An 11,348-nucleotide genomic window follows, 5' to 3' on the forward strand; every position below is an offset into this window, starting at 1 on the left:
TTCATGGACATAGACAACATTTTACACACTTTGATACCGCTAATCCAATGCATTTTGTTATTAGTCATTTATCTTAGCATGCAATGTTCATGCTATTTAATATAAGCCGAACAAAATTTTCCATATTTATGCAAACTAGCAAAAAATAGTATCAAGTTGTGTTTGGTCTAAAAATCTGAAAACGGACTTGATAGAGTCATAGACTCATAGTGTTCAATTAAATTCTATGTTGCCACACTATTTTAGCTTGTAAATTTCAGCATCTAATATCGCTATTTAAAAACATTCGGTAACGTTGATATATTGTGATCTAATTTACTGGATATGAAATTAACTTTTAATGAATCAGATACAATTTGTGAAACTCGAAATAAAACCGATCGAAAACCAGCATGTTCAATATTGCATCAAGTAGCTTGTCATGGTTGCACACTTGACGAAAAAGGTTATCCATTTAAGCAACAATTATTATTGATTTGAATTTATTAATTAGTGATCACTGATCAGCATGCTTGTAAACTTTTAAATCCCCTTTTTTGGGTTTATTATAATAGTACTCTATACTTTTATAGATTTATATATTGTACACGTAGTACTTAGAGCCGAGGGTCTCTCTGGAAGCCACCTCTTTATTCCTTTGGATAGAGGTACGGTGTGCCTACATCCCACCCTCCCCACACCTTACTTATAGCTTTGCTGTCGGTGGGATTTCACTGGGCATGATTGATTGATTGATATATATTGTACACGTACAATTAAAATGTTATCAAATGTAATATACTTTAGTAGACATCAGATGTCATACCAGAAATTAAGAAATAGTGAAACATTTGTCGCATTTTGACATATTTTCTACAACACTAAAAATATCATTAGGTTTCAAAATACCTAATTTATTCTTATCCTCCATATAGTCCACAAATTTTGTCTATTATTATTATTATTAAATATTATTTGGTTTTCTACGAGTTCCGTCACAACTCAACTCATTTACATTCATAGAAAAGAAAAACAAATCAAAGTGTTAAAACTCTTTTAAAATTTGTTACTTTTTTTAAGGCGATTTAGATAATTAACGTGTTACTCTTGATTATATAACTAGTTTTTATTTTTTATCTCCCATATTACGGGGGTTGTTTTATATTATTTGTTTCTAATATTTATTTATTTTTAAAATTTTTTTTTTATTGTATGAAAGCTAATAATATACTTATGGCTTGATAATAAATTATTTCACAAATAAATGAGATGTTATAACTTTTTTAAAATCTATATGAGTTTATTAAGATCCAAGACCCATTTAATTTTTTTACTATAAAATTAGTTTTTTAATTATAAATAATATATATATTTTTTTAAATAAATCATATATAATTTTTAATATATCCCTACTTTATAGGAATTTTATATTAAATATTTGGTGATATTAGTTTTTTATTTAATGAGATGTTATAACCCGCTTAATAAATATATAGGTTTGATGTGACCTATACCCGTGAATTCGGGTCAAATGCATGAGAAACCTCCATTTAAAAATCAAGCAAATTCGATAACTTCAAAAAAATGGGAAGCGACCACATCACGACACGTAGGATGTTTATGGTTTCGTTTATATATATTATAGATTAAATTAAAGATAAAATTGTAAGATATGTAATACATATTATTATATGTAATAAAGCATTATAAGTACAATAAGATAATTATGGTCAAATTGAAAATGAATAATATATTTTATGCGTGATAATTGGCACAAACCTTTAGCGGCATATATAACGCCCATTTATTAGCTTGCTTTTAGTGGGGTAAAATTCGTTGTATCTTATCTATTGGTCAAGATATGAACCGATAACTTATATCTATATATTATTTAGTTAGGCATGCATCTTTAAAAAGGCCAAAAGGTTATAAAATATATATTTTAAGGGTGATTTTTTGTTATTTGTGAGTTTATAAGGGGCTGTTTGGGATTCCTTATTTTAGCTCCTTATCTCTACTATATATAATAGAGGAGGTAAGGACCTCTTAATTTTTAAGAGATATAAGATTTGTTGCTAATTGTACAACACACAATGCATAAGATTATGAAGTTTTAGGGATAATATGGTATTTTGAAACTTTATGAACGGTTAACAACTTAACATTATTTCATTCAAATATAGTTACAAATGTGGTCCTTTTACTTCAATCAAATTATGTTAATTTTGTAGTATAGTTACATATAAACCCCCTTATCTTTACCCATTTATTTGACAAGTTTATATATAATTTTTATTTCTTCTATATCTTCTAATATATTATATTTAGAAAAAAAACCGAATTTACCGTTGTGACGCGCTTATTTTTGTCAACGTTTTGGTATAAAAAAATTTCAACAACTATGTGTAGTCTATAATGTACAAGTTAATAGAGCATTAATGTACAAGCAAATGTTACACATACAACCCATGTTCTCTTTTAATATTTTAGATATATGAAATCAAACAATTACGTACATTCTGAAGAACAATTCTTTATAACTTTTTCCATTGTTAGCCTGAAAGTGCACTAAAATTAATTACATGGTTAGGTTTATCATGTATTACCTAGACAATCCTTCCTGGCTATTTACAAATCCTTTGACGTCACCCTTATAATGAATATATATTATTAAAGGGAAAAGGTCAAACAATAATAATAGAATTTAAGTTTAAATAATAATATCAAGAGAGAAATAAACAAACGTTTCACCATCAAACCAAGCAACTAAGAAACACGAAACCATAATCCATTTAAACAAACGTATTCAAATGCTGAATCGAATTCAATTTTTTTTCTAGAATGGGAAAAAACCAAAACCACCACTGAACTTTAGAATCAGTTGACCCAAACTCATCTTAACCCATCGCCCACCCTCAACTGACCCTCCCGTTTTGCCAGCCTTACTTTAGACCCATTTGATGTAATGTAGCTTGCCATTCCATTATAATCCACCAAAACTAAATAGAAACCTAAGGACTCACAACTTGATTTCGATACCTTATCTTAAAAAAATATGCATTGTACCTGGTAAAATCTTTGTTGCTTCCGCTTAACTACTTGCACAAGTTACCGTGGCCTGCAAAATTGGCTTTTACTAACACAAACAAGTATTAAGATAATAAAAAATGATATGTTGCAAACTTGTTGAAGAAATTATAGGAGATCGAGACATTAGGTAAATTGACACCCATAATTCACAAAAAATATGCGATGTGAACTTGCAAGTTACATTGTTAGCAAAAAAATCCTATATGCCTTCACATATAAACCAACTCAAGTTACAGATTCTGTTATCATGCAAAAAATAAAAAAATAAAAACTACCCAAGTGGTATGAAGTGTTGAAACCACATGATGTTCGAAAAAAATACAATTTATATGTATTAAAAGAAATCAAATTCAATTAATCCAGTAATGTTAGATTTCAAGTTGCAATTTCACTATATAGATTAAAAATATTCATTTTATATGGAAAAATATCTAACTTGTAACAATTTCATAGGGAAGACGCCAATCACAATTAGTCGATTAAACCCTAGACCCTAAATCATTTAAAACCGACAGTCCATTTTAGAGCACTAAATCAAACTTGTAGAAATATCCAACTTCTCCATATTATAACTCTAAATTATTTAAAACCCACTGTGGATTAAACACAAATCGATGAAGATATTGATTATCCAACAATAGAATAAATGCATATCGTTTAGATATGATAATACCTGAAATATGGGTGAGATTTCACATCCAATCAAAACAGAAAAAGAATGAATATGTATAACATTAATTGTAGAAACTTTGTGATGATTGAATGGTGGAAGACGACGGAGTGTATTAGACGAAATAGAGAAGAAGTAGTTAAGGTTTTGCGTAAATTAATTTTGAAATTGCTCTTCCAATTGAAACGGGTGAAGAGAGTGTATATCACTTTCAACATTGTAAGTTTTTTTGATTTATTATAATAGATAGAAATTCTATGGATGAATGATAATTTTGGAAAATAGTCAATTGAACCAATAGAAATGTGTTAATAGTCTAAATAGATGGGTTCCTAATTAATTGAATTTGTTTTTGAATTATACAATTGGAAATAAATTTTAAAAAGTGGTTGTTATATATGGAAGTAATATGGTTGAACTAATAAGAAGATGTCATGTGTCAATAAACTCTATTGGTTTAATAGCATATAGATTATTAATCTGTGTACTATACGGGCATAAGTATAAAAATCGTTAATTAAACACAAACATACACATATTTATATTTGAAGAAATGTAATGGATTGTTTTACATAAATTGGTCAGAATAAATTGTTTTACCATAGTAGAAAAGTTATGTCATGAATTGTGTAGGTTCCCAGCCGGATCTACACGGAATATCTCGTTCTACGTAAGACGTTACGAGCGTAGAAGACGATACGAGTTAACACGATCGAACACACGTTACAATAAGCAAAGACACGTTGTATATTGCAACCTGAAACACGTGATATCAATCACTGATTACACAACTCGTTACAACTCGTTACAACTCGTTACAACTCGAATGACAACTCGTTACAACACTCAGTCGTAACCTAATGAATATATATCACGACAACTTCGCCTGGCATGTTCAGGCGAAGTTGTCCCTAACTTCGCTTATCTAACAAGTTCGCCTATATCAGCGAACTTGTTAGCTAACTTCGCTACATACAAAACACAAATCCAAACGACTCGATTACAGACACTATATACTGAACTACTGACATCATGTACCAACAGACTCCCCCTTGGCAGTAGCTTCATATCTTTATCTTCAAGAACGTGTCTTGTAATCTTCAACAATCTTGTATCTTCGTCTTCTAAGCATGAACTCCTTCACGTACACAAACTGATACAATTCTTTGATATTTCTTCGCTTCGTCTTTCCAAGAAGGAATATAAAATATATTCTTCTCATTTAGCACCTGCAGATCAGCTTGAGACAAGTTCACTAGATGCATCGGATCATAGACTCTCAGCAGCTCTTGTTCATCTTCGTCCTCCATTACTGCTTCAGCTGTTTAACAATCTACATACCACCACTTCAGGTCTTTGAGCACATCCTTGGGCATTTGTTTCATCGGCACTTCTTTCAAACACCGGATCGGCTTATACTTCATGATCATCCAAGGCTTGCCATCTGCTCTCAATCCTCTATCTTTGTCTTCAATAAGTTTTCCCTTTTGTGGTTTCAACAGCTCGAACTTCTTCTCTTTTATACTCTCCTTCCACACTATCTTCCCGATGACTCTAGCCATATTATCATCACTTCTGTTTATCAATCCCAATCTGGCTAAGTCTTTCACTTCACATTCAGGCAATGTATTCAACGATCTCAACAGCCTTTTGAAGTACTGAACACCATCATATCTTTTAATCACAAAGAGCCTCAACTGCTCATCATATATCCAACATATAATCCCCTTTTTCGCTTCAGCATAGCCTCTAATGTTGTAACTCTTCTTAAACATAGTAGGGACCGCCGGTTTCTTCGTTTTTACAAACCACTGAGCATAGCCTTCTTTCCATCTAGGCTGCTCTTCCCATTCTGTCTCATCATTTCCAATCTCTTGACTCATATCTGCCTTATCGACATCCGGAATTTCATGCTCCACATTCTCCTCTACTATCTCTCCCTCTTCTATCTTATTATCAATAACTATCTCTGCACCAATCTTCTCTATCTCATCCACTGGTAATACATCATCATCACCTATGAATTCATCATCCATCTCCTCAACGTCCACTACCACCACATCATCACCACCAGCTGCACTTGTCGACTCCCCCTGAGATGTGGAAGTCCCAAGAGCTTGTTCAGTTCTTGGCAACTCTCCACCTGCACCTTTCGATGCATTGGGATCATCGTCTCTATCATTTCGCTTCTTAGTCCTCAGATCATCGCCTTTACAGCTCGTCTCCCCCTGAGATGCCAAGAACTCCTTTAAAGCATCAATGATTTTGCCATGTTCTATCAGCAGGGACGACTGTATCTGATTCTCTGCAACAAGGCGCTGAATAGCATGGGTCTGGATAAGATTCACCCTTGATTGTTCTGCCACGACCCGTTCAAGTGCTGCTATTCGTTCAGAGTCTGATAAGGTTGCATCGAAATCAAACCTCAGATGTGATATATCTTGAGTGTACTGAGGAGGGATTTCCGATGTCACCGAGACGACAGAAGTAGGCGTAAACGTAACCGTAGATGGCAACGTAACTGGTAATCCTGCAGTTGCTACAACCGTCGACTCAATAAATCTTTCCACGACCTCCGTTGGAGTAAGAGTTGGAGGTGGCAACGATACAATCTCAGGAGCCGAAAGTTGGAATGTAGTGGGTGGGAGGCCAAATGTAGATGAAGTAGCCACCACGGGAACATCCGTGGCGCTTGGCCTTGTAACTTGCAATGATGAAGGGACCATTGTCATACTGGACAGTGCGGGTGGAGTGAAACGTACCACCCTTGAGCTCTCACCAGCTCCCGAACCTGCACCTATCTGTTCCCTTCTTGATCTACGAATCAACTGATGTACTTCTTCTTCATAATCTGACTCGTTGTCATCATCAGTTCTCTTTCTTTTCCCATGAATACGTTCTTGATTTACCAAAAATCATCTCGCTACATTCACATCATTATCCGAATCAGAATCAGCCACCGTTGTAGCTGTCCTAGTCACATTCACACTCGAAACCTGTGCAATCGAGACTTGTACATTTTCCTCTGGATCCACCCTCTCCATGTCAAAGAAGCCTTGACCACCAAATTCAGCATCAAGGTCTACGTTCTCTTCCGGTGACACAACAGGAGCAACAGGTATAGCTTGAGGCGCTCCTGCCTGTTGTGGTGCCGGGTCCCGAAACTCGTCCCCACGAGCAGGCACATACTCCGGGTTGATCAAGTACCCAAATAGTGGAGTATGTCGAGGACGGAGCTCAGGTTTGCTCCTCGCACTGGAAGATCTGCACTGGGCGAAGATCCGTTTACTCACACTTTCTACATATCTGATTGGGCGGCGCTGAGGTAGCGTTGGAGCAACGTGATTCAAGATCATATGGATGAATCTTGGATACATAATAAACCTCTCACGCGCCACCGCTCTTCTCTGTCGATCTATCTCGTAGAAGACCATCTGACTAAAGCTGTAACGCTTATTATAAGTCAGAGCAGTCATCGCCAACTGCATGGTCGCGCCCATGCCATCAGTACCTGCCTTTCTCCCTGACATGCACACGATCATGACATGCATGAGAAAGCGCCACTGATCTAGTAAGAACCCCTTACGTCTCTGCGTATCCCCCAAGGGACCAGAGTATCGCATTCTCATAAACGCTCCGTCACGGAATGGAGCTACAAAGTCTGTCGGGTCGTCTCTTGTCTCATCTCCAAAACGCAAAGCCGCCCGGATTTGTTCAGATGAGAACTGAACAATCTGATTGTTGACCGTTGCTCGCATCACCGGGGGCTCTACGCGACAGTCATATTCCACGGTCTGCCAAAAATCCTCAATGTTTGGCAAGGATATCGGCAGTGTTGTTGTAATCGCGTGGAATATACGCGAGCGGATTAAGAATGTGATGATTTCGCGGAAATCATCTACACCACTCGCGTCTGGGTCTAATGTTATGTACATGTTATGACCCGGGAAGAACTGTCTTTGGTTATCACCACCATCATCACCGCCTGCACCGCCTGCTCCAGCTACAGCAGCCATATCTGCAACAAACAGGCTAAGTTAGATAAACGTCAAGGCAAATCACAAGTTCGCCTGTCACCATGAGCGAAGTTGTGAGTTATTCTGTATAGGCGAAGTTAGAGGTGGGGCGAAGTTGGGAACAACTTCGCTTCAACTCGAAATTCGTCTAATAAATGTTAAATAAAAGGGCCAGGCGAAGTTAAAGATAACTTCGCCTAACCACAACATCGCCTCATATACTGTTGCATAATTAATTATCAGGCGAAGTTAAATCTCAGGCGAAGTTACGGATAACTTCGCCTAAACTGTAACTTCGCCGGAATATGAATCAGCAACAGTTAGACGTTCAATACGACGTGTAGTTGGTGAATTTGGAGATTTAGGATCTCGTAAAACATGTTTTTATGAAGTTCTAGACGATCAATATGATTACGACTACGTGAAAGTAAGTTTGAAAATCGGGTGTTAAGGTTTCAAATAAACGAGGTCGCTAATCGGGTCGATACGACCTCTGAATAACATCAATTGACAGAGATTATATGATTCGACTACCCTACAGACCTTTAATCACGGACTAGAACTGAGAAATTAACAACACAGATGATCGAGATTAAGTTCGCTGAGGGTTACGATAAGTTCGCTTAGGGTTTCAGAAGATAAGTTCGCTGGGTGTTTGAGAATAATGAACTGTTTGACCTTAAAAATCCTTTATATAGGGTCAAAATTATACAGGCGAAGTTATGGATAACTTCGCCTATTGCAGGCGAAGTTAGGCACAACTTCGCCGGTATTAAAATTTTCAAAACAAACCCCTATAATTTGAACAATTTTCAATTAAGTTTTAAAACGTCCTTTAAAGAGTTAAATGATACTATCAAGGCCAAGTAACCAGGTATAAAATCATACAACTAACTAACTAAAAAAAAAATTAACAATAAAGTACACGGGATCAAATTTCAGTCTCGACAGGGACTACCATGTTTTAGAAAAGATCCGAACAGGAATCATACTAACTAAGTGACTGTCACACAGATCCGTGTTCAGCTGTATTATGACATAAAGAAACAGGTTGTAAGCAGGTAAATAACTTTCAATGGTTTTCATCGTTTCTGTGATACGGGTTAGGTTCAATTAAGCTCAAAACTTAAGTGGGCAACAACTCAGAGATTATGATGCCTCCTATCTATTCTCAAAGCGTATTTGGCTTTCCCCAAGTCACCCCGAGTTGACCTCGACCCGTAGTGTCTGATTAAATAGTAAGTACTCTTCGATCTTTAGACTCTTCATCCCGTACTCTTTCTTACATCTTGATTGAGAAGTATTAACATTATGAACTCTAGAATGTCTCAATCACTCACGCATATTTTTTTTATTATTTTTTTTTTAAGTATTTACACAACTTCAGAGTAGTAAACAACTGCAAGTCCCGAATCTGGATCACCGCAGTTTCTTGACACACTATCTTCACGGGAATCAGAACACTTACGGGCTCGTGTATGACTGGGTAATCGCTTTTCTGCCTATCATTCGGAAAGATATATATGGAGACATACACAACTCTTAAGGAGTTTCCACGTAAAATCGAGTAGATTTAATTAGTATCACTTCTACTTTTACGCACCATAAAAAGCTACCATGACATACAATGACTGTTCTAAAGTCTTTTAGGCCTAATAACTTCACTAGTTAAGCACACAGAATCAGTATATCTATCACTTTCCAAGGTTGGATCAATTTTCTGTTAAACATAGTAAAGGAACTTCTTACGAAGTAGTAGACTTGAAAAATAATTTCATCTCCCGTTTCGGTGGGAGAGCATCAAGAAGCTTTCAACGATCTTATCTTCTTTGTAAGCAATGGAATAATTGCTTAGTTCTGTCATCAGATGATAATATCTCGTGATGATATCATCAAGTGATTCATTTTTCAGATATTTGAACACCGAGAATTGGGTTTTAAGTAGTTTAATCTTTGATGCACGAATCCCCACATTACCCTCAAATCGGTTTTCAAGCGCTTCCCAAAGCTCTCTGGCAGTTTTATACTTCCTGAAGGTGTGAAGAATCTCTTGTGGAAGAGCCATTGTAATCGCTGCATGAGCTTTGCTTTCAGCCTCATACATTTTCTTTTCTTCTTCTTCCATCTTGTTGTATTTCTTAATCTGATCACGACCCTCATACTCAGCAGTTGGTGGAATGTATCCATCTTGTATGCACACCCACATCTTAGCATCTTGGTACTTAACATACTGTTCAAACCGATCCTTCCACGCCACAAAATCGGTTCCCTTAAGCATCTTCGGTGCCTTAGTAGCTGAACCCGCTTCCACTTCCATCTTCACCAGTTCCGTAATGTTTATTGAAGTCATCTTTCACGAAACACAATGAAACTCGAAAAATAAAAATTTTATTCTTAACAGTACTGTAGGCGAAGTTGTGGATAACTTCGCTTAAGTCTTAACTTCGCTGATTCGGAACTTTGCTCTCTTTTCTAAATTCGCCTGAATTGGCGAAGTTGAGAATAACTTCGCTTAAGTTAAGCGAACTTGGGAGGTAGGCGAAGTTGTGGATAACTTCGCTTGAGATAAGCGAAATTGAGAGGTAGGCGTCGTTGTGGATAACTTCGCTTAACCTTATATCTTCGCCGAAACCCTACTAACAGTGATGGCAACTTCGCCTGATGAACACGATGGTTTTGCAGGTTTGATTTCTGGATTTTTCGAGGTATGTGAAGGTGTAATGGGTTGTTTATGATGGTGGGAGGCGAGTAGGACACAAAAACTCGGTAAACTCATCCCGCGAATAGTCGAACGGAACGATTTCTACACCCGCGTGATAATCCTGAACCACACAATCACGAGCAAAAGCTCTGATACCAATTGTAGGTTCCCAACCGGATCTACACGGAATATCTCGTTCTACGTAGGTGCGGAATCCCTACGTAAGACGTTACGAGCGTAGAAGATGATACGAGTTAACACGATCGAACACACGTTACAATAAGCAAAGACACGTTGTATATTGCAACCTGAAACACGTGATATCAATCACTGATTACACAACTCGTTACAACTCGTTACAACTCGAATGACAACTCGTTACAACACTCAGCCGTAACCTAATGAATATATATCACGACAACTTCGCCTGGCATGTTCAGGCGAAGTTGTCCCTAACTTCGCTTATCTAACAAGTTCGCCTATATCAGCGAACTTGTTAGCTAACTTCGCTACATACAAAACACAAATCCAAACGACTCGATTACAGACGCTATATACTGAACTACTGACATCATGTACCAACAAATTGTGCGATGCAGCCTAACCATAAACATGATCAGTTCAAGTGTTCATAAAATTATTAACGTATCAAACATAGACCAAGCTAAACAAAAGTAAACATTGAACCAATGTCTCTGACGAAATAAAAGAATTGACAAGCCATCATTTTTATGTTTTTGTTATGATCACTCAATAAACTAAAAGATTAAGAATTCAAATTTGTTACATGTACGATTTACCAATCATTACTAAAATTCACCATTATATATTAGAATACAATACTGAATTGAATATAAAAACGATGTCTATATGTAACAACCCATACTTTAAC

Source organism: Bidens hawaiensis, unplaced genomic scaffold (genome assembly GCF_021521415.1).
Source record: "Bidens hawaiensis isolate Kalapana, Puna unplaced genomic scaffold, B.hawaiensis_p1.1 tig00021017_1, whole genome shotgun sequence".
NCBI lineage: Eukaryota > Viridiplantae > Streptophyta > Magnoliopsida > Asterales > Asteraceae > Bidens > Bidens hawaiensis.